A 20,455-nucleotide genomic window follows, 5' to 3' on the forward strand; every position below is an offset into this window, starting at 1 on the left:
AGTCCCCAATATTGAGAGGTGGGATGTGGACCGCTATTGCTGAACAACAGCCTTTACTTATCAAATACACCAGCTGCTTTTTTCAGTATCAGTTTTTAGCGAGTTAAAAATGGCCACAAATATTTTGATGCTCCATCCATGAAGAGAAAGTGCCTATGTCCCCTCCTCTTAAAACTGTGTGTTCTGATATTGCTTTGCTCAACAGAATATGGCAGAAGATGACCTGCAATAGTTTCTGGGTCTGTCTTAAGAAATGAGCTGGTCTCATTTTTTTTTTTTTTTGCTTTGTTTTGTGTTTGTACATTCTTTCTAGAAACCGTCAGCAGCCATATACAAAGTCTGACAACCCTGAGTCCATCATGACAGAAAGGCCATGGGTTAACATGTCAGTTGACAATCCCAGGGGATCCCAGCCTTCCAGCCTACTCTACCAAAGTGCTAGACATGTGAATGAAGCCACCTTGAGCCCTTTGGAACACTCCACCCACTAGCTGAATATACCAAGAAACCTCGGTCTATGAAACGTGGAACAGAAGAGTCAAGCAGCTGAGCACTGGCCAGAATTCCTGCCCAACAGGATGTGAGATATAATAAAATGGTTGCTTTAAATCACTAATTTGGGGGATAATTTTCCATGAAGCTATAGGTAACTATAACAAGCTCCTCCCATAATCTTAGTTTTTCCTCTTTTGGATCATGCCAAATTCATTCCTGTCTCTGTCAAGAGTGTTTATCCTTTTCACTGTAAGGTATCCGAATGATCAGACTTAAGGTCTATTGCTCTAAGAAAAACTTGTGGACCGCTCCAGCTCACACCAACTGCTCCTTTATCTGAGGTCCTACTAAACTTATAATTCATATCATCACATAAATGATCGTGGTTTGTTCTTAAATATAAGGGATCTATTCATTATGACTTTCCAGTGAGAATTTGAATCTCCTGAGAATAGATGGTAGCCAGGTATCTGTCTCTTCTCCTTGGCACAACATTGCAGCACGGAGCTGGGGCTCAGAAAGACACAGAAACTGAAATAACATTTTATAATCATAGTTTGTTTTAACACTAATTTCTGCCCTCAGAACTAGAACAGAACGGGTAGAATCTGAGGACCAGCAGTGAAAAAGCCTCCTCATTTTCTTCACTGTCATTTACCTTCACTATTTTTCTTTATAGATGTGATACTCTATGAAAAAGAAGTAGATATCCCTACCTGAGGTGATTACTGTCATCCGTAAGAGAAGAATGACCACTGAGTATCCAGATACGTAAGAAAATGCCGGCTCCATCACACCTGGAAAATGAAATAGCAATTGTGGGATCAGGCAGCAAGAATCATGGTAACTCAGGAAAAAAAAAAAAAAAACGGAGAATTTTGAAATCCTGTCTTTTGAGAGAATTCCCTTTGATGTGCAACTAAATGATTTAGTCAAACCACAGGTGTCAGACCCACTGAGATTATGTCTTTTCCTCCTTCCTTCCTGTGCCTTTACTGTGGCTCATTGTCTTCATTAGATTACTATTGTGAAGGGCATCGGTGGTAGACAAGAGCATAAAAGGTGTACAGAACCAAGATATGCATATCCCACACTCACTTGGCCTCATCTTCATCTTGGCTTAAGCCACTTGCTCATTTCAGGGACCTGGCTACTGCCTCTGAGGTTACCTCATTTCTTAATGGGAACACTTGTGTGCCCTCTCCTCTGGGCGACAAGCCAGCTTTAGCAAAACATTCATAATCCCACTGTTATTGGCAGGGTCTGACCTGCCTGGATCCATGGACCTTCTGGCCCCACACACTACTTCCACATTCAAAGGAAATGCCACATCAGGGAGGTGGGATCTAGATTCCCCAGCAGCTGCCCAGAGGGCCTGCGTAAAAAAAAAAAATCAGGTAGAACAATGTGTAAAAAATATCAGACAGAGGGCTTCCCTGGTGGCGCAGCAGTTGAGAGTCCGCCTGCCGATGCAGGGGACGCAGCTTTGTGTCCCGGTCTGGGAAGATCCCACATGCCGCGGAGCGGCTGGGCCCGTGAGCCATGGCCGCTGAGCCTACGTGTCCAGAGCCTGTGCTCCGCAGCGGGAGAGGCCACAGCAGTGAGAGGCCCACGTACCGCAAAAAAAAAAAAAAAAAAAAAAATCAGACAGAATGGTGTGTTAACTGACTGCCAGATAAACTTGGATCAGTCAGATACAAGAAATTAGAAGAAGAAGATAAATGCCTGTCCTTTCTTGCTTTATTTCCTAATTTCCCCCCCTCACTCTTGCTGCCTAAATTGCCACCCTCCTTCAATAAACATTTAGTAATAATTTGGACACGGGCCCTTTTTTCTAGGGATCCTAAACAGAGAAGAAAAAAAAAAAAAACACTACTTAAGTATGGAGATACATATTAGCATGCTGGAATTAGGAACATGTATTTGGTTTCATATACTCAACAGTTAAGCAACATCTGGTTCATGAAGAATCTCAAATATGTCAATAAATAAAATGCTAGATTTTACCTGCTGGAAAACGGAGTGCATAAATGCAAAATATAAGCTGTGTAAATCTGTTTTGAGATGTGTGTTTCACAATACAAGAATATAAAATAATGTATTAAAGGAGAGAAAAGTTACAGGTAAGGTGCCTCTTGCAGTGATTTAATATATCCATTTAAAAAATAAATGGAATTGGAAAGAGTGTGATAGATGAAAGCAGTGTCAAAGAGTAGGAGCAGATATTTGTAAAACGTCAACTGATTAAGGGCTCATATCAAAATTTTAATTATAAAAATTATTTTTAAGGTAGATATGCTGAAAGAAAAATAGCTAAAGGACCTGAACAATCTCAGCATAGAAAATACCCAAATAGCAGTAAAGATAAGAAAAGGTAGAGACTCTCATTAAGAATCAGGAAAATGCATATTAAAACCACAATGCAGGGCTTCCCTGGTGGCACAGTGGTTGAGAGTCCGCCTGCCGATGCAGGGGACACAGGTTCGTGCCCCAGTCTGGGAAGATCCCACGTGCCACTGAGCGGCTAGGTCCCTGAGCCATGGCCGCTGAGCCTGCGCGTCCGGAGCCTGCGCTCAGCAATGGGAGAGGCCACAACAGCGAGAGGCCCGCGTACCGCAAAAAAAAAAAAAAAAAAAACCACCACAATGCAATATCACACTCACTAGAATGGGTACCATAAAAAAAGGCTGACAATGCCAAGTTTTGATGAGGATATGGTGTAATGTGATGTAATGTAATGCAGTGTACAGGGCATTTCTCATGTTCATGGCTGGTGAGAGTACAGTCATAGGATGATCTCTGAAAGCACTTTAGCATCTTCTACTAGAGTTGAAAATAAACATAGCCTATGATCCAGCAATTCTACTTTAGGAACATAATCAGTAGAAATGTATGCACAAGTGCACAAAAGACATATACAATAAATTTCCTGATAACAGTATTGGTAATAATTAAACTGGTACAATACAATAAGCCTAAACATACAAGCCAAGAGGGAGAAAAGGAGGAGGAGCTGCAGCCTCACAGACTTACTGAGTTTCTCCTGCAGAAAGCGGGGAGAGAGACGGAAAAGCAGGGGAGAGGGATGGCACGGCCGTTTATCTGTCTGTCTCCTAATTCGCTCTCCCCCCTTGTTCTGCTCACTCCTGGGGTCAGCCTATCCTCCTCCCCAAACCCTCCCATTCCCCCGGTGGAGGTGGAGCGCCCCTTTCACTTTTCTTCTCCTCTTCTGTGTTTCTCATCTCTTTCTTCCCTTCCCGCTCTAGCATTGCCACCTTCTCTCCTACACGCACGCAGGCATATAAACGTAGGTTTTTGATGCTCATCTGCCTGTTGACCCCGCTATTTTCATGTTTCCAACAGGTTTTTCTTCCCCCAGTCTCTCAGCTGCTGCTGCTCGGGAGGTCAGATCTGCCACTGATGGTAATACCAGCACCACCACTCACCTCTGCCAAGAAGAGAAAGTTAAACAGCAGCAGCAGCAGTAGTAGCGGCAGTAACAGTAGTAACGACAGAGAAGACTTTGATTCCACCTCTCCCTCCTCTTCCACTCCTTTACAACCCAGGGATTCGGCATCCCCTTCAACCTCGTCCTTCTCCTGCCTGGGGGTTTCTGCGGCTGCTCCCAGCCATGTACAGATACAGAAGAAGCTGCATTTTGAAGACACCCAGGAGTTTGCAGAGTTTGATGCAAAGATGGCTGAGGAATCCTCCTCCTCCTCCTCATCTTCACCAACTGCTGCAACATCTCAGCAGCAGCAACTTAAAAATGAGAGTATATTAATCTCTTCTGTGGCTTTGGTGCATCACGCAAACGGCCTAGCCAAATCTTCTACCACCGTCTCTAGCTTTGTTAACAGCAAGCCTGGCTCTGCTAAGAAGTTAGTGACCAAGAACTTTAAAGATAAGCCTAAATTACCAGAAAGCTACACAGATGAAACATGGCAGAAACTGAAAAAAGCAGTGGAAGCTAATCCAGAATAGTACTTCAATTAAGAACAATTTAGAAGAACTCTATCAGGCTGTGGAAAATCTCTGTTCTTACAAGATTTCGGCAAACTTGTACCAACAGCTGAGACAGATTTGTAAAGATCACATCAAAGCACAAATTCATCAGTTCAGAGAGGGTTCATTGGATTGAGTTCTTTTTCTAAAGAAGATCGATAGATGTTGGCAAAACCATTGCAGACAAATGATCATGATCTGGAGCATTTTTTAATTTCTGGATGAGACTTAACGTTCTTCAAAATTCAATGCTACCCTCCATTTGGGAAAGGAATAGTGAAGCAATTGATAGAAGTTTACTCCGAAGCCTTTTAAGCATGCTCTCTGATTTGGAAATTTATCAGGATTCTTTTGAACAACGAATTTTGGAAGAAACTAACCAACCCTATGCAGCTGAAGGCCAAAAATTAATGCAAGAAAGAGAGGTTCCTGAATATCTTCATCATCTTTAACAAATGTCTAGAAGAGGAAGCAGACAGACTTATTACTTACTTAGATCAGACCACCCAAAAGTCATTAATTGCTACTGTGGAAAAACAACTTCTAGGTGAACACTTAACAGCGATTCTTCAGAAAGATTTAGATAAATTCCTTGATGAAAACCGAATTCAAGATTTATCTCACCTGTATCAGCTCTTCAGTAGAGTTCGAGGTGGCATTCAGGTTCTCTTGCAGCAATGGATTTAATACATTAAGGCATTTGCTAGCACTATTGTAATTAATCCTGAAAAGGATAAAACCATGGTTCAAGAATTGCTTTTAAAGATAAGGTTGACCATATAATTGATACTGTTTCCTGGAGAATGAAAAACTTATCAATGCCATGAAAGAAGCATTTGAAACATTCATTAACAAAAGATCAAACAAACCTGCTGAACTTATATCTAAGTATTCAGATTCAAAGCTTCTCTCAGGCAACAAAGAAGCTACAGATGAAGAACTTGAGAAAATCTTGACTAAGAGTATGATTATATTTAGATTCATCTATGGCAAGGATGTTTTTGAGGCCTTCTATAAGAAAGATTTAGCCAAGCGCCTGTTAATTGGGAAGAGCGCATCTGTGGATGCTGAAAAACCAATGCTGTCCAAACTTAAACATGAATGTGGAGCTGCTTTCACCAGCGAACTTGAAGGAATGTTTAAAGACATGGAACTTTCTAAAGACATCATGATTCAATTCAAACAGTATATGCAGAACCAGAATGTACCTGGGAATATTGAATTAACTGTGAATATCCTGACGATGGGTTACTGGCCAACATATGTGCCTATGGAAGTTCATTTACCACCAGAGATGGTAAAACTTCAGGAGATTTTCAAGACCTTTTACCTAGGCAAACATAGTGGCAGGAAACTTCAGTGGCAGTCAACCCTAGGACACTGTGTGCTAAAGGCAGAATTTAAAGAGGGTAAAAAGGAACTCCAGTTCTCTATTTTTCAAACACTTGTGCTGCTTATGTTTAATGAGGGAGAGGAGTTAAGTTTAGAAGAGATCAAGCAGGCTATGGGAATAGAGGCTGGAGAGTTAAGGAGAACACTGCAGTCATTGGCCTGTGGCAAAGCTAGAGTTCTGATGAAAAATACAAAGGGTAAAGCTATAGAAGATGGTGACAAGTTCATTTGTAATGATGATTTCAAGCACAAACTTTTCAGGATAAAGATCAATCAAATTAAGATGAAAGAAATGGTTGAGGAACAAGCAAGTACTACAGAAAAAGTATTTCAAGACAGACAGTATCAAATTGATGCTGCAATTGTTCAAATTATGAAGAAAAGAAAGACACTTAGCCACAATCTCCTTGTTTCAGAAGTGTACAACCAGTTCAAATTTCCAGTAAAGCCTGCAGATCTTAAGAAGAGAATAGAATCCTTAATTGACCGGGGCTACATGGAAAGAGATAAATAAAATCCAAACCAGTACAATTATATTGCATAAAATGTTGGCCTTGGAGCATCTGGTGTCATAAGCAGTAGCCAGTGGATAAAGTAACCTGTTATTATTTGACTTCTTTTATTACTACCAATGACTAAATGAATCAGTGTAATGGAATTAGTTGAGTGACTTTTCAGTGGTTAACATGCCCATTTAAAGAGTAATACTTACCTTTAAGAAGAATGTTGTTGAACTCTTTGCATGTTATTTACTATGATGTGCAGAAAACTCTTAAGAAAGTACCTGGTCTTCATGAATACTATTTGGAACTGGGGAAAAGGGCCCTATGGCTATTAAAAAAAAAAAAGAGGATGGGAGGTTCTTATACACCATTAATTATGAAGCAAAAGGTTTATTTGCTTAAAATGTCATTTAAAGATACTTAAACTGCATGCAAACTTTATTTACTGTACAGAATTCTGGATGTATTTATCAAATAGCAAAACCACTCTGGACTTGGTTGTTCATCTGTTTTGTGATTTCCCTTGAAGAGAAGAGTAAGTTGTCATAGTTACTGATATTTTAGTAATTAATGTTCTGTTACACTAAAAGGGATGTTTTTAAAATTTTTATTTGGAAACAAGTTTTCAAGCAGAGGGACAGTTGCTTACATGGTCTTGTATACACACATCCTAAAATGTTCCCATGGGATGTGTGTATATGGTTCAGCCCTGAGTTTACTGTGCTGATTAACAGGTACTTATAAAAATAGCTGAAATAGAAAATTGCTGGTCAGTTGTACTAGAAGAACATGGCAGGAGAGAAAAATCCAACTTTTTCTTCATATTAAAAATGAATATAATATGAATATCACAAAAGAGAACAAAACCCACGTGTTTTGTAACTTTTTACAAGAGCAAAAATTCATAAACTAGTTTTCAACTTCCTTTAGACTTTTATGTTGTTTGGACAGTTTTGGCTTTAACTTGGACCAGTTGTAGATTGTTACAGGCTTCCTGTTTAGCATTCCTATTTTCTCTACCAAAGTTTTTTTTGGAAGCACCTCAACTCTCCTTTTTGATAGGAAATAAGCATTTCCTATCATCCTTAGTTTAACTTCCTAAAGCCCTAGATAGAACTAGATCCTTCCTCATTTCCCCCACACACCTCCTAGTTGGGAATTTCAAATTCTGTATTATGCTGATCTTATTCCTTTCAAACTTGATTGAAGATAAGGAGTTCTCATAGCCACTGGACACCTACTTTTCAGGGGAATGTCCTAGGATTGTTCATACATAAAAAATAGCAAAAGTATTGTTTTTCAAATAGATAATGTGAGTAGAAGTCTTCTCTTTTACCATCAGTGGTTTTTTGTTTTGGGGTTTTGGGTTTTGTTTTGCTTCCTTGTTTGTTTTTCCTTGAAGCTTTGAAGGGAATTGATCTTGGAGGAGAAGCAGAAATTTTGTTTTGATTTTTTAAAAAATCAGAACTGCTTTAATGCTTTTTGCAACAGTGTATTTCCTTAACTATTTGGAACCATTAGGAAGAATACCTAGGTCCTAACCCTCTACTGAGACTTTGGCTCTTGTGTTTGCTTATTGATTGTTTTCTTGAGTTCTCAAAGAACTGTGACCAGCTATTTGTTTTTAAAGTTGCCTGTTTTCTTTATAATTGCATCAACTTACACACTGTTGTCCAACAATATGTGGTATTTAGAATGCCTCCCTAACTATTTTTGAGCAGCCATTGCCTGTATTTTCTTAGCACCTCCCTGGTTTCCTTACATGAGCTTATCCGACAAGGAAATGCCTCTATTTTGTTTGCCCTCTCTCCATACTGGACCATCTAAGTCAATGTTCTAACTCATCCCTGATGGTCTGTGTGATACGTAGACTGTTCCACCAGACTCGATAATTACTCTTAAGGAATTTTTAGGTAGAACTGGTACTATTAGGAGACTCTTGGTGTCACCTTTGTTATCTTGAAAGCTGGTCCCTTTCCTGAGGCTCTTAATTTTTTGAAAACTTGATGCTAATTTCAGCTGAAAAAATTGGTGAGACTGTTAAACAAATTGAGGGGAGCTGTTTAAGAAATTGAAAAGTAATCACAAACAACATTGGATAATTGTGACTTTCAGTTCTGTATCAGTTGAATTTTTGTGCTCTTTTCCCTGTGTAAGTGGTGGTTCTATTTTTCTCCAATAAAACTTTTATTTAAAAACAAACAAACAAACAAAAAAACATACAAGCCCAAATAACATCAACATCCAGCAAACAATTTCACAAACATAATGTTAATAACTGATTTTTTATTAATCAATTTGTTTAAATCACATAATTCATAATATTTTAACCATATGTTCTTTTGAGTTTTTAATACAAAAAATATTTTCTGAATAATACTTAATTTTTTTAAATTAAAAAGTCAAGTCTATTCAAAATATTCTGTAGAGTCAATGCTCTTTCAGTCAAAATTTTGACTTTTTTTTGTTGTTTTGTTTCATATTATGAATCTTAAAAGGATGACTCTAAAACATACATAGAACAGTAATGGGTCAAAAAGAGCAAAGATTCTTCTGAAGAAGAAAAATAATGTGAGAAAACCTAAATTAAATGATATCAAGACTTAATTATAAAGCTACTCTAATTGAAAGAATTGTGAAGTTAGTGTTGATATAGACAAATAGACAAATCAACAAAATGGAGATCCCAATATCATACCCTAACACATGGAAACCTGATCCATAATAGGACTAGGATTGCAAATCAATGAAGAAAGAATTACTGTTCTGTGAATGGTGCTGAAACAACTTCACAGGAAAAGCAGAGCCTTAGAATCTCCACTTCACACCATGCACAAATGTGTCCCGAATGGATCAAATTAACAAAGATTAATCCTTCGTGAAAGCCAAAGCTATGCAAATGTTAGACCATTTTATAACAGCAAACTTTTCATGAAATTGAAATATGAACAAAGTCCTTTTATTCCTATGAATAAAATGTCAATGGCAAATGTTAAATTCAACTCCATTAAATTTAATAATGTTTATATCTAAAGACATTATAAAGAGAGTAAAATGATAAGCCCTGATAAAGAAGAAGACATTTACAACAACTAGAGCTAAAATATATTAATTACTCCTTGCCATACAAGTTGCTAGTTGTCTCTTAACAGAGACAATTCTTTCTTCCTTACTTAGAAAGAACATCCAGTGTTTATGAGATAACTTGGACAACTCAAAGATTACAATTTTCAGATTCCTTGCAGCCAGGTGAGACTATAGGACTGATTTCTGGTAAATGCAATATAAACAGAACTGTAAAGAATTTTCTTCAATCCCTAAATTCAGGAGGCACACCTTCCCTTCCTCCTTGGAGCCAGACTGAAGGCCATCCTATGGCTATACCTCAGATAGAACTCGGACTTTGAAGTGGAAGAGGCTGAAGATAGAGCAGCAAGTAAAATAGAAGAAGCTTGGTTCCTTAAGTTTATGAAGCTGTCCCACCAGCCTTGGAAACCAACTTTGTTCTTCTTTTACCTCGTTTAATTTACATGCCTTTTTTTTCTTAAATGGGTTGCAGTTACATGGTTGTTCAGTTTATTGTTATTCTTTATAATACAAATATATTATACATAATATTTATACTAATTCAATATTTATCTTTAAAGTTTTCTTAAACAAGATGAAAGACCAAAGGCAAGCATCTCAAGAATGGTAAGCCAGCTTCTCAAAATTGTTTAAAGACCTAGGTTCCTTCCAGATACTGTATTTTGAATGTATCTCACCCATCCTTAAACATACACATATGGGCTAAAAATAACTGAAATTATATCTTATATGTGTGGGAGATTTATATTCATGATTTATAAAGTAATGAAACATATTAATATGTATACAAACATATATACACATATGTACATATAAAATCAATCAACTCATTAAATTTTTGGTTAAATTCTCAGTTATTTTATTTCCTTAGGGCATAATCTTGGCTTCTACTCTATCTAGAAATGGAACAATTAGTTTACTCTATTTTAGGGATATCTTGAACATAGGCAATATTTTTTACTATTATCATCAATCTAAAGGAATGAGTAGCATATACTTGTTGCTACTTGGCACATGTATAACTATTTCTGTTTATTACCTCCTTTCTAATGAAAGTTGAAGGAAGTCTACTCTTTAAAGTAATAGAGACCTACCATACATATTACATATTACTTTTCTTAACTTCTAAAGCTAACTGCTCTGTAAGGAAAGAAATGAAAAAGGAGCAAAAACCACCCTTGCTCCCCCAAAAAAGACAAACAAACAAACAAAACAAAACAAAACCCAGACAGAATAAAAAGAACATAAGGTCAAGAGCATTGGATAGTATTCTATGCAGCTCAAAGCAAAGGAGTAATGAAAGAGATGGAATGAATAAATGCATCTCAAATTTTCCCATTTACTTGTTCCCAGAGAACAGAGCATGGGTCTAAGAAGGACTCCAGGTCCTTCAGAAAGAACCTCATTCAAATGCTTTGTAGATCTGTGCATGGATCAGCTGGGTTCCTGCTGTCACAGAAACCACTAGCAGATGTGCTAGCATCACATAGCAACCAGCAGGACCTTATGTAAGCACCCCAATGGATGCCTGCCTGCAACTGCTTATTTTTCAAGTCTAATATAATTTCCCCTCACAAGAGAAATGTGAAGGTGGCAACTTCACCCATTGTGTAGGACTGCTTGTTCAAACTCATTTTTACCATCAGGAATCAACAATTCCTAAGCAAGAATAGGTTTCAACTTGACTTGCCTCTCCTTGAAAGTAAAGCATGAAACAGTGTTTGTTATGTATCATATAATCTGGATCAATTTAAACTATCTATGAAGGAGAAATTACACTGTAATGTCTTAAGAATATTATATCAAGGAATATTGTGATTATAGTCTTTGAAAATGGAAATAGGAAGGATCTTCCTTATTTTGATAAAGACTGTCAATAAAAATCTCCATAAACATTTTAATGAGAAAAAAATCTTTGTAATCTTTCTCTTTAAATCTAAATAATTAAAGGTTTTTATCTAACACAATAAGAAAATAAAGCTGGCAGTGTAGCACAAGTATGAGAAAGGAAGGAGAAAAATGAACAAACATGGATGACATAATTTACTTGGAAAGTAATAAGAAAACAGGCAAATACAAATAAATTTGAAAAAATAGTACTCCTTTTCTCCAGATTAAGTTAACTTAAAAAATGTGTGAGATCTCTTTGGAATTTTAAGAAGATTTTCCTAAACCTAAGCAACTGGATAACAATATCATGTTCATGGAGGAGGAAAATATTAGCATTTTAAAGATGAAATTTGCCTTCATATTACTCTATAGACCATAAAATTCTAATACAATGTTAGCAGAATATTAGGAGCAATAGGGTAGTTTAATCTCAAAATTGTGTGGAAAAATTAACAGTTACTAATAACTAAGATAATTATAAAACAATAAAGAGAAAGGTTTTAAATTCACTGTACCAGATATTAACTTATATAATAAAGCCATAGTAAAAAACAAACAAACAAACAAAAAAACACAGAGTGGTATTGGTGCAAAAAAGACAAATCCAAATGGAACAGATTAGAGAGTCGAGATAAATGTGGTATTTGATATAAGTGGTGTATGTAGGTCTTTCTCTATTTGTCCCTTCAGATCCATTCTCTCCTTCTTTTCCTTACTTGGTAGCTTGCAGGGCTGACCTCTACCAAGTCTGTCACCTGGGGCCCCTTCTCTTCTGGTCTATGAGAGTCATCAGTGGAAGACTGAAGGATGGGAAGAAAAAGAGGCCAAAGTATCTCTTTCCTTGCTCGCTTCCTGTTTTGTTGCCACACATCATCAATGGGTTCATCCCCCTACAACTATAGCTCTTGTGCATGCCCCATCACCCAGGGCTCTGGATCGCCAAGGCTCTGGCGACACTCTTTTTCAACCTTTGTCATTAACGCTGAGGAGTGAAAAGTTCCCACTGTAGACAGACCTTAAGGATCTTGTTGGCTCATTTAATTCCAATCACCTTCCTTTTTTTTAACATCTTTATTGGAATATAATTTCTCTACATTGTTATGTTAGTTTCTGCTGTATAACAAAGTGAATCAGCTATATGTTTACATATATCCCCATATCCCCTCCCTCTTGCATCTCCCTCCTACACTCCTTATCCCACCCCTCTAGGTCACCACAAAGCACCTAGTTAATCTCCCTGTGCTATGCAGAAGCTTCCCACTAGTTATCAGTTTTACATTTGGTAGTGTATATACGTCAATGCTACACTCTCACTTCATCCCAGTTTACACTTCCCCCTACCCATGTTCTCAAGTCCATTCGCTACATCTGCATCTTTATTCCTGTCCTGCCCCTAGGTTCATCAGAAACACTTTTTTTAGATTCCATATATATGTGTTAGCATACGGTATTTGTTTTTCTCTTTCTGACTTACTTCACTCTGTATGGCACACTCTAGGTCCATCCACCTCACTACAAATAACTCAATTTCATTTCTTTTTATGGCTGAGTAATATTCCATTGTATATATGTGCCACATCTTCTTTATGCATTCATCTGTCGATGGACACTTAGGTTGCTTCCATGTCCTGCCTATTGTGAATAGTGCTGAAATGAACATTGTGGTACATGACTCTTCTTGAATTATGGTTTTCTCAGGGTATATGCCCAGTAGGGGGATTGCTGGGTCATATGGTAGTTCTGTTTTTAATTTTGAAGGAACCTCCATACTGTTCTCCATAGTGGCTGTACCAATTCACATTCCCACCAGCAGTGCAAGAGTGTTCCCTTTTATCCACACCCTCTCCAGCATTTATTGTCTGTAGATTTTTTGATGATGGACATTCTGACTGGTGTGAGGTGATACTTCGTTGTAGTTTTGATTTGCATTTCTCTAATGGTGAGTGATGTTGAGCATCCTTTCATGTGTTTGTTAGCAAGCTGTATATCTTCTCTGAAGAAATGTCTATTTAGGTCTTCTGCCCATTTTTGGACTGGGTTTTTTGTTTTTTTGATATTGAGCTGCCTGTACCTTTTGGAGATTAATCCTTTGTCAGTTGCTTCATTTGCAAATATTTTCTCCCACTCTGAGGGTTGTCTTTTCATCTTGTTTATGGTTCCCTCTGCTGTGAAAAAGCTTTTAAGTTTCATTAGGTCCCATTTGCTTCTTTTTGTTTCTATTTCCATTTCTCTAGGAGATGGGTCAAATGGGATCTTGCTATGATTTATGTCATAGACTATTCTGCCTATGTTTTCCTCTAAGAGTTTTAAGTGTCTGGCCTTACATTTCGGTCTTTAATCCATTCTGAGTTTATTTTTGTGTATGGTGCTAGGAAGTGTTCTAATTTCATTCTTTTACATGTAGCTGTCCAGTTTTCTCTGGAAGAAATGGACAAATTCTTAGAAAAGTACAACCTTCCAAGACTGAACCAGGAAGAAATAGAAAATATGAACAGACCAATCACAAGGACTGAAATTGAAACTGTGATTTAAAATCTTCCAATAAACAAAAGTCCAGGACCAGATGGCTTCACAGGTGAATTCTATCAAACTTTTATGGAAGAGCTAAAACCTATCCTTTCACACTCTTCCAAATTATGAAGCAGAGGGAGGAACACTCCCAAACTCATTTTACAAGGCCACCATCACCCTGATACCAAAACCAGACAAATATGTCTCAAAAAAAGAAAACTATAAGCCAATATCACTGATGAACATAGATGCAAAAATCCTCAACAAAATACTAGCAAACAGAATCCAACAGCACATTAAAAGGATCATACACCACGATCAAGTCGGGTTTATCCCAGGAATGCAAGGATTCTTCAATATATGCAGATCAAACAATGTGATACACCATATTAACAAATTGAAGGAGAAAAACCATATGATAATCTCAAAGATGCAGAAAAAGCTTCTGACAAAATTCAACACCCATTTATCATAAAAACTCTCCAGAAAGTAGGCATAGAGGGAACCTACCTAATCATAATAAAGGCCATATATGACAAACCCACAGCCAACATCATCCTCAGTGGTGAAAAACTGAAACCATTTCCTCTAAGATCAGGAAAAAGACAAGGTTGTCCACTCTCACCACTATTATTCAAAATAGTTTTGGAAGTTTTAGCCATAGCAATCAGAGAAGAAAAGGAAATAAAAGGAATCCAAATCAGAAAAGAAGAAGTAAAACTGTCACTGTTTGCAGATGATATGATACTATACATAGAGAATCCTAAAAATGCTACCAGAAAGCTACTAGAGCTAATCAATGAATCTGATAAAGTAGCAGGATACAAAATTAATGCACAGAAATCTCTTGCATTCCTATACACTAACGATGAAAAATCTGAAAGAGAAATTAAGGAAACACACCCATTTACCACTGCAACCAAAAGAATAAAATACCTAGGAATAAACCTACCTAAAGAGACAAAAGACCTTGATGCAGAAAACTATAAGACACTGATGAAATATACAAGCAGATATACCATGCTCTTTGGTTTTAAGAATCAACATTGTGAAAATGACCAATAATTCTTAAATAAACGTTTTCTTCATTTGATTTTCTTCAGAATGTCATCTGAATCTGCCTTGTGTTCCTTGCCAAAGTCCTGACTAAAAACGGGTGGAATCACATATTAGTTGAAAAGGAGGGGTTCTTGAGGAAAACTGGCTCACTCTATAGGAAAACACATACAAATAAAAACTCAGGATAATGTCTTTGTGATATTGGAGTGCAAAGGATTTCTTAATAAGACCCCAAAGTATAAACTGTATGGGGAAAATTAATTTGACAACCTTAAGTATCTATGCTAAATTAAGGGCACTATAGACAAAGACAGCAGATGTCTGACATGATGGGAAGATATTTTCAAAGCCTAATGATATCAAGGGATTAATACCTACACAGGAATACCTGTAAATCACAGAGGAAGAAGACAGAAAATGTGATAAATAATTTGTTAAATTGTGTAAATAAAGAATCTACAAAGGATAGATCCAAAAATCTAAAGCTGTATGAAGAAATTCATAATCTTGCTAGTAATCAGATAAATACAAATATAAGAAAAAAGAGATAATACTTCTTACCGATCAGATGAGAAAAATTAAGAAGATGGATAACACTGCATACTGATGAGGATTGGGACAGTGGGAGCTAGCATCCATGGCATGTGGGAGTGAAAATAACCCATACTTTCTGGGATCTCTTAACTTGGCATTAAATTAAGGATTTACATATTTATGACATACTAAGGACATATTTGGCTATATACCTCAAAGAAACTCTTTTGCAAGTGCCCATGGAGACATGAAAGAGAATGTTTCTGACAGTTCATTTGTAAGAAGAAGGCTGGGAGCAGTCTAGGTAAGAATCATTTCAACAATGAAAAAATAAGGTATTTGACATCTCTGGAAGCAGGAGAAATATTGATATGAAGGAAAACACTCAAAGGCATTCATGATTAAATTGTTTAAAACTAAAAGTAGCCAGAGAAATGAGACATGTTAGATACAGGGGACAAAAGATAAGAATCACTACTGACTTCTCAGTAGAAGTAAAATAAGGTCCAACAATATGGAATGAGAAACAGGTTTCCAGAGAAAAAAAGTAGTCTTAAATTCTGTATCAAATTAAAATGTAAGTCAAAATCTTCAGGAAAATAAAAGCAGAGAGAATTTTTTGCCTGCATTTCTACACTACCATAAATGTAATGTGAAGTTTTCAGGATGAAAGAATATTATAACAGATGTAAATTCCAAATTATCAGAGGAGAAAAGTTCTAGAAAGAGTAAATATTGTGGATAAATTTAAAGACATTTTCTTCTCTCTTAATTTTCTTTCTTAAAATGCCATTGGCTGATTAGTGAAAAACAAAAATATATACTGGGGTATACTTCAAGATGGCCAAAGAGTAAGACGTGGAGATCACCTTCCTCCCCACAGATACATCAGAAATACATCTACATGTGGAACTACTCCTACAGAGCACCTACTGAATGCTGGCAGAAGACCTCAGACCTCTCAAAAGGCAAGAAACTCCCCACGTACCTGGGTAGGGCAAATGAAAAAAGAAAAAACACAGACAAAAGAATAGGGACAGGACTTGCACCAGTGGGAGTGAGCTGTGAAGGAGGAAAGGTTTCCACACACTAGGAAGCCCCTTCGTGGGTGGATATGGCAGGTGGCAGAGGGGGAGCTTCGGAGCCACAGAGGAGAGCACAGCAACAGGGGAGCAGAGGGCAAAGTGGAGAGATTCCCGTGGAGGATCGGTGCCGACCAGCACTCACTAGCCCGAGAGGATTGTCTGCTCACCCGCCGGGATGTGCGGGGGCTGGGAGCTGAGGCTCGGGCTTCAGAGGTCAGATCCCAGGGAGAGGACTGGGGTTGGCTGTGCGAACACAGCCTGAAGGGGCTAGTGGGCCACAGCTAGCTGGGAGGGAGTCCAGGATAAAGTCTGGAGTTGCTGAAGAGGCAAGATATACTACATGTATATCTTTTTCTTGCCTCTTTGTTTCCTGGTGTGCTAGGAGAGAAGATTAAGAGCACCACTTAAAGGAGCTCCAGAGACTGGCGCGAGCCGTGGCTATCAGTGTGAACCCCAGAGATGGGCATGAGATGCTAAGGATGCTGCTGCAGCCACCAAGAAGCCTGTGTGCAAGCACAGGTCACTGTCCACACCTCCCCTCCCAGGAACCTGTGCAGCCCACCACTGCCAGGGTCCCGTGATCCAGGCACAACTTCCCCGAGAGAATGCATGGCACACCTCAGGCTGTTACAATGTCACGATGGCCTGTGCCACTACAGGCTTGCCCCACATCCATACCCCACTGTCTCCCTGGCCTGAGTGAGCCAGAACCCCCGAATCAGCTGCTCCTTTAGCCCTGTTCTGTCTGAGTGAAGAACAGACGCCCTCAGGCAACCTACTTGAAGAGGCGGGGCCAAATCCAAAGCTGAACCCCAGGAGCTGTGCGAACAAAGAAGAGAAAGAGAAATTTCTCCCAGCAGCCTCAGGGCAGCAGATTAAATCTCCACAATCAGCTTGATGTACCCTGCATCTGTGGAATACCTGAATAGACAACGAACCATCCCAAATTGAGGAGGTGGACTTTGGGAGCAACGATATATATATATATATTTTTTTTTTTCCCCTTTTTCTCTTTTTGTGAGTGTGTATGTGTATGCTTCTGTGTGTCATTTGGTCTGTATAGCTTTGCTTTTGCCATTTGTCCTAAGGTTCTGTCAGATTCTTTTTTTTTTAGTATAGTTGTTAGCTCTTGTTATCATTGGTGGATTTGTTTTTTGGTATGGTTGCTCTCTTCTTTCTTTTTTATTATTTTTAAATTTTTTTAATAATTATTTTTTATTTTAATAACTTTATTTTATTTCATTTTATTTTATTTTATCTCTTTCTTTCTTTCTCCCTTTTATTCTGAGAAGTGTGGATGACAGGCTCTTGGTGCTCCAGCCAGGCATCAGGGCTGTGCCTCTGAGGTGGGAGAGCCAAGTTCAGGACATTGGTCCACCAGAGACCTCTCAGCTCCATGTAATATCAAACAGCAAAAATCTCCAAGAGTTTCCCATCTCAACTCCAAGAACCAGCTCCACTTAACGACCAGCAAGCTACAGTGCTGGACACCCTGTGCCCAACAACCAGCAAGACAGGAACAAAAGCCCACTCATTAGCAGAGAGGCTGCCTTAAACCATAATAAGGTCACAGACACCCCAAAACACACCACCAGACATGGACCTTCCGACCAGAAAGACAACATCCAGCCTCATCCACCAGAACACAGGCACTAGTCCCCTGCACCAGGAAGCCTACACAACCCACAGAACCACCTTAGCCACTGGGGGCTGACACCAAAAACAATGGGAACTACGAACCTGCAGCCTGAGAAAAGGAGACCCCAAACACAGTAAGTTAAGCAAAATGAGAAGACAGAGAAAAACACAGCAGATGAAGGAACAAGGTAAAAACTCACCAGACCTAACAAATGAAGAGGAATTAGGCAGTCTACCTGAAAAAGAATTCAGAATAATGATAGTAAAGATGATCCAAAATCTTGGAAATAGAATGGAGAAAATACAAGAAATGTTTAACAAAGGCCTAGAAGAACTGAAGAGCAAACAAACAATGATGAAAAACACAATAAATGAAATTAAAATTCTCTAGAAAGGATCAATAGCAGAATAACTGAGGCAGAAGAATGGAAAAGGGACCTGGAAGATAAAATAGTGGAAATAACTACTGCAGATGAGAATAAAGAAAACAGAATGAAAAGAATTGAGGACAGTCTCAGAGACTTCTGGGACAACATTAAACACACCAACATTCGAATTATAAGGGTCCCAGAAGAAGAATAGAAAAAGAAAGTGACTGAGAAAATATTTGAAGAGATTATAGTTGAAAACTTCCCTAATATGGGAAAGGAAATAGTTAATCAAGTCCAGGAAGCACAGGGAGTCCCATACAGGATAAATAGAAGGAGAAACACTCCAAGACACATATTAATCAAATATCAAAAATTAAATACAAAGAAAAAATTTTAAAAGAGCAAGGGAAATACAGCAAATAACATACAAGGGAATCCCCATAAGGCTAACAGATGATCTTTCAGCAGAAACTCTGCAAGCCAAAAAGGAGTAGCAGGACGTACTTAAAGTGATGAAAGGGAAAAACCTACAACCAAGTTTACTCTATCCAGCAAGGATCTCATTCAGATTTGACGGAGAAATGAAAACCTTTACAGACAAGCAAAAGCTGAGAGAGTCCAGCAACACCAAACCATCTTTAAAACAAATGCTAAAGGAACTTCTCTAGGCAAGAAACACAAGAGAAGGAAAAGACCTACATTAATAAACCCAAAACAATTAAGAAAATGGTAATAGGAACATACATATCGATAATTACTTAGATGTAAATGGATTAAGTGCTCCAACCAAAAGACATAGACTGGCTGAATGCATACAAAAACAAGACCATATATATGCTGTCTACAAGAGACCCACTTCAGACCTAGAGTCACATACAGACTGAAAGTGAGGGGATGGAAAAAGATATTCCATGCAAATGGAAATCAGAAGAAAGCTGGAGTAGCAAATGTCATATTAGGCAAAATAGACTTTAAAACAAAGACTATTACAAAAGACAAATAAGGACACTATATAATGATCAAGGGATCAATCCAAGAAGAAGATGTAACAATTGTAAATATTTATGCACCCAACATAGGAGCACCTCAATACATAAGGCGAAAACTAACAGCCATAAAAGGGGAAATCGACAGTAACACAATCATAGTAGGGGACTTTAACAACCCACTTTTACCAATGGACAGATCATCCAAAATGAAAATAAATAAGGAAAAGCAAGCTTTAAATGATACATTAAACAAGATAGACTTAATTGATATTTATAGGACATTCCATCCAAAAACAACAGAGTACACATTTTTCTCAAGTGCTCATGGAACATTCTCCAGGATAGATCATATCTTGGGTCACAAATCTAGTCTTGGTAAATTTAAGAAAATTGAAATCGTGTCAAGTATCTTTTCCGACCGCAATGCTAAGAGATTAGATATCAATTACAGGAAATATATCTGTAAAAAATACAAACACATGGAGGCTAAACAATACACTACTTACTAACCAAGAGGTCACTGAAGAAATCAAAGGAGAAATCAAAAAATACCTAGAAACAAATGACAATGAAACACGACAACCCAAAACCTATGGGAAGCAGCAAGAGCAGTTCTAAGAGGGAAGTTTATAGCAATACAATCCTACCTTAAGAAACAAGAAACATCTCAAATAAACAACCTTACCTTGCACCTAAAACAATTAGAGAAAGAATAAAAAATCCCCAAAGTTAGCAGAAGGAAAGAAATTATAAAGATCAGTTCAGGAATAAATGAAAAAGAAATGAAGGAAATGATAGCAAAGATCAATAAAATTAAAACCTGGTTCTTTGAGAAGATAAACAAAATTGATAAAGCATTACCATAGGGCTTCCCTGGTGGCGCAGTGGTTGAGAGT

General features: G+C 37.9%; 1 pseudogene; it reads left to right on the forward strand.

Annotated features, from left to right (window-relative positions):
* The first annotated feature begins 3,795 nt into the window (after window positions 1–3,795).
* On the forward strand, window positions 3,796–6,436 carry LOC131754489 (cullin-4B pseudogene; annotated as a pseudogene).
* The last annotated feature ends 14,019 nt before the right edge of the window (window positions 6,437–20,455 follow it).

The sequence above is a fragment of the Kogia breviceps genome, chromosome 1 (assembly GCF_026419965.1).
Source record: "Kogia breviceps isolate mKogBre1 chromosome 1, mKogBre1 haplotype 1, whole genome shotgun sequence".
Lineage (NCBI taxonomy): Eukaryota > Metazoa > Chordata > Mammalia > Artiodactyla > Physeteridae > Kogia > Kogia breviceps.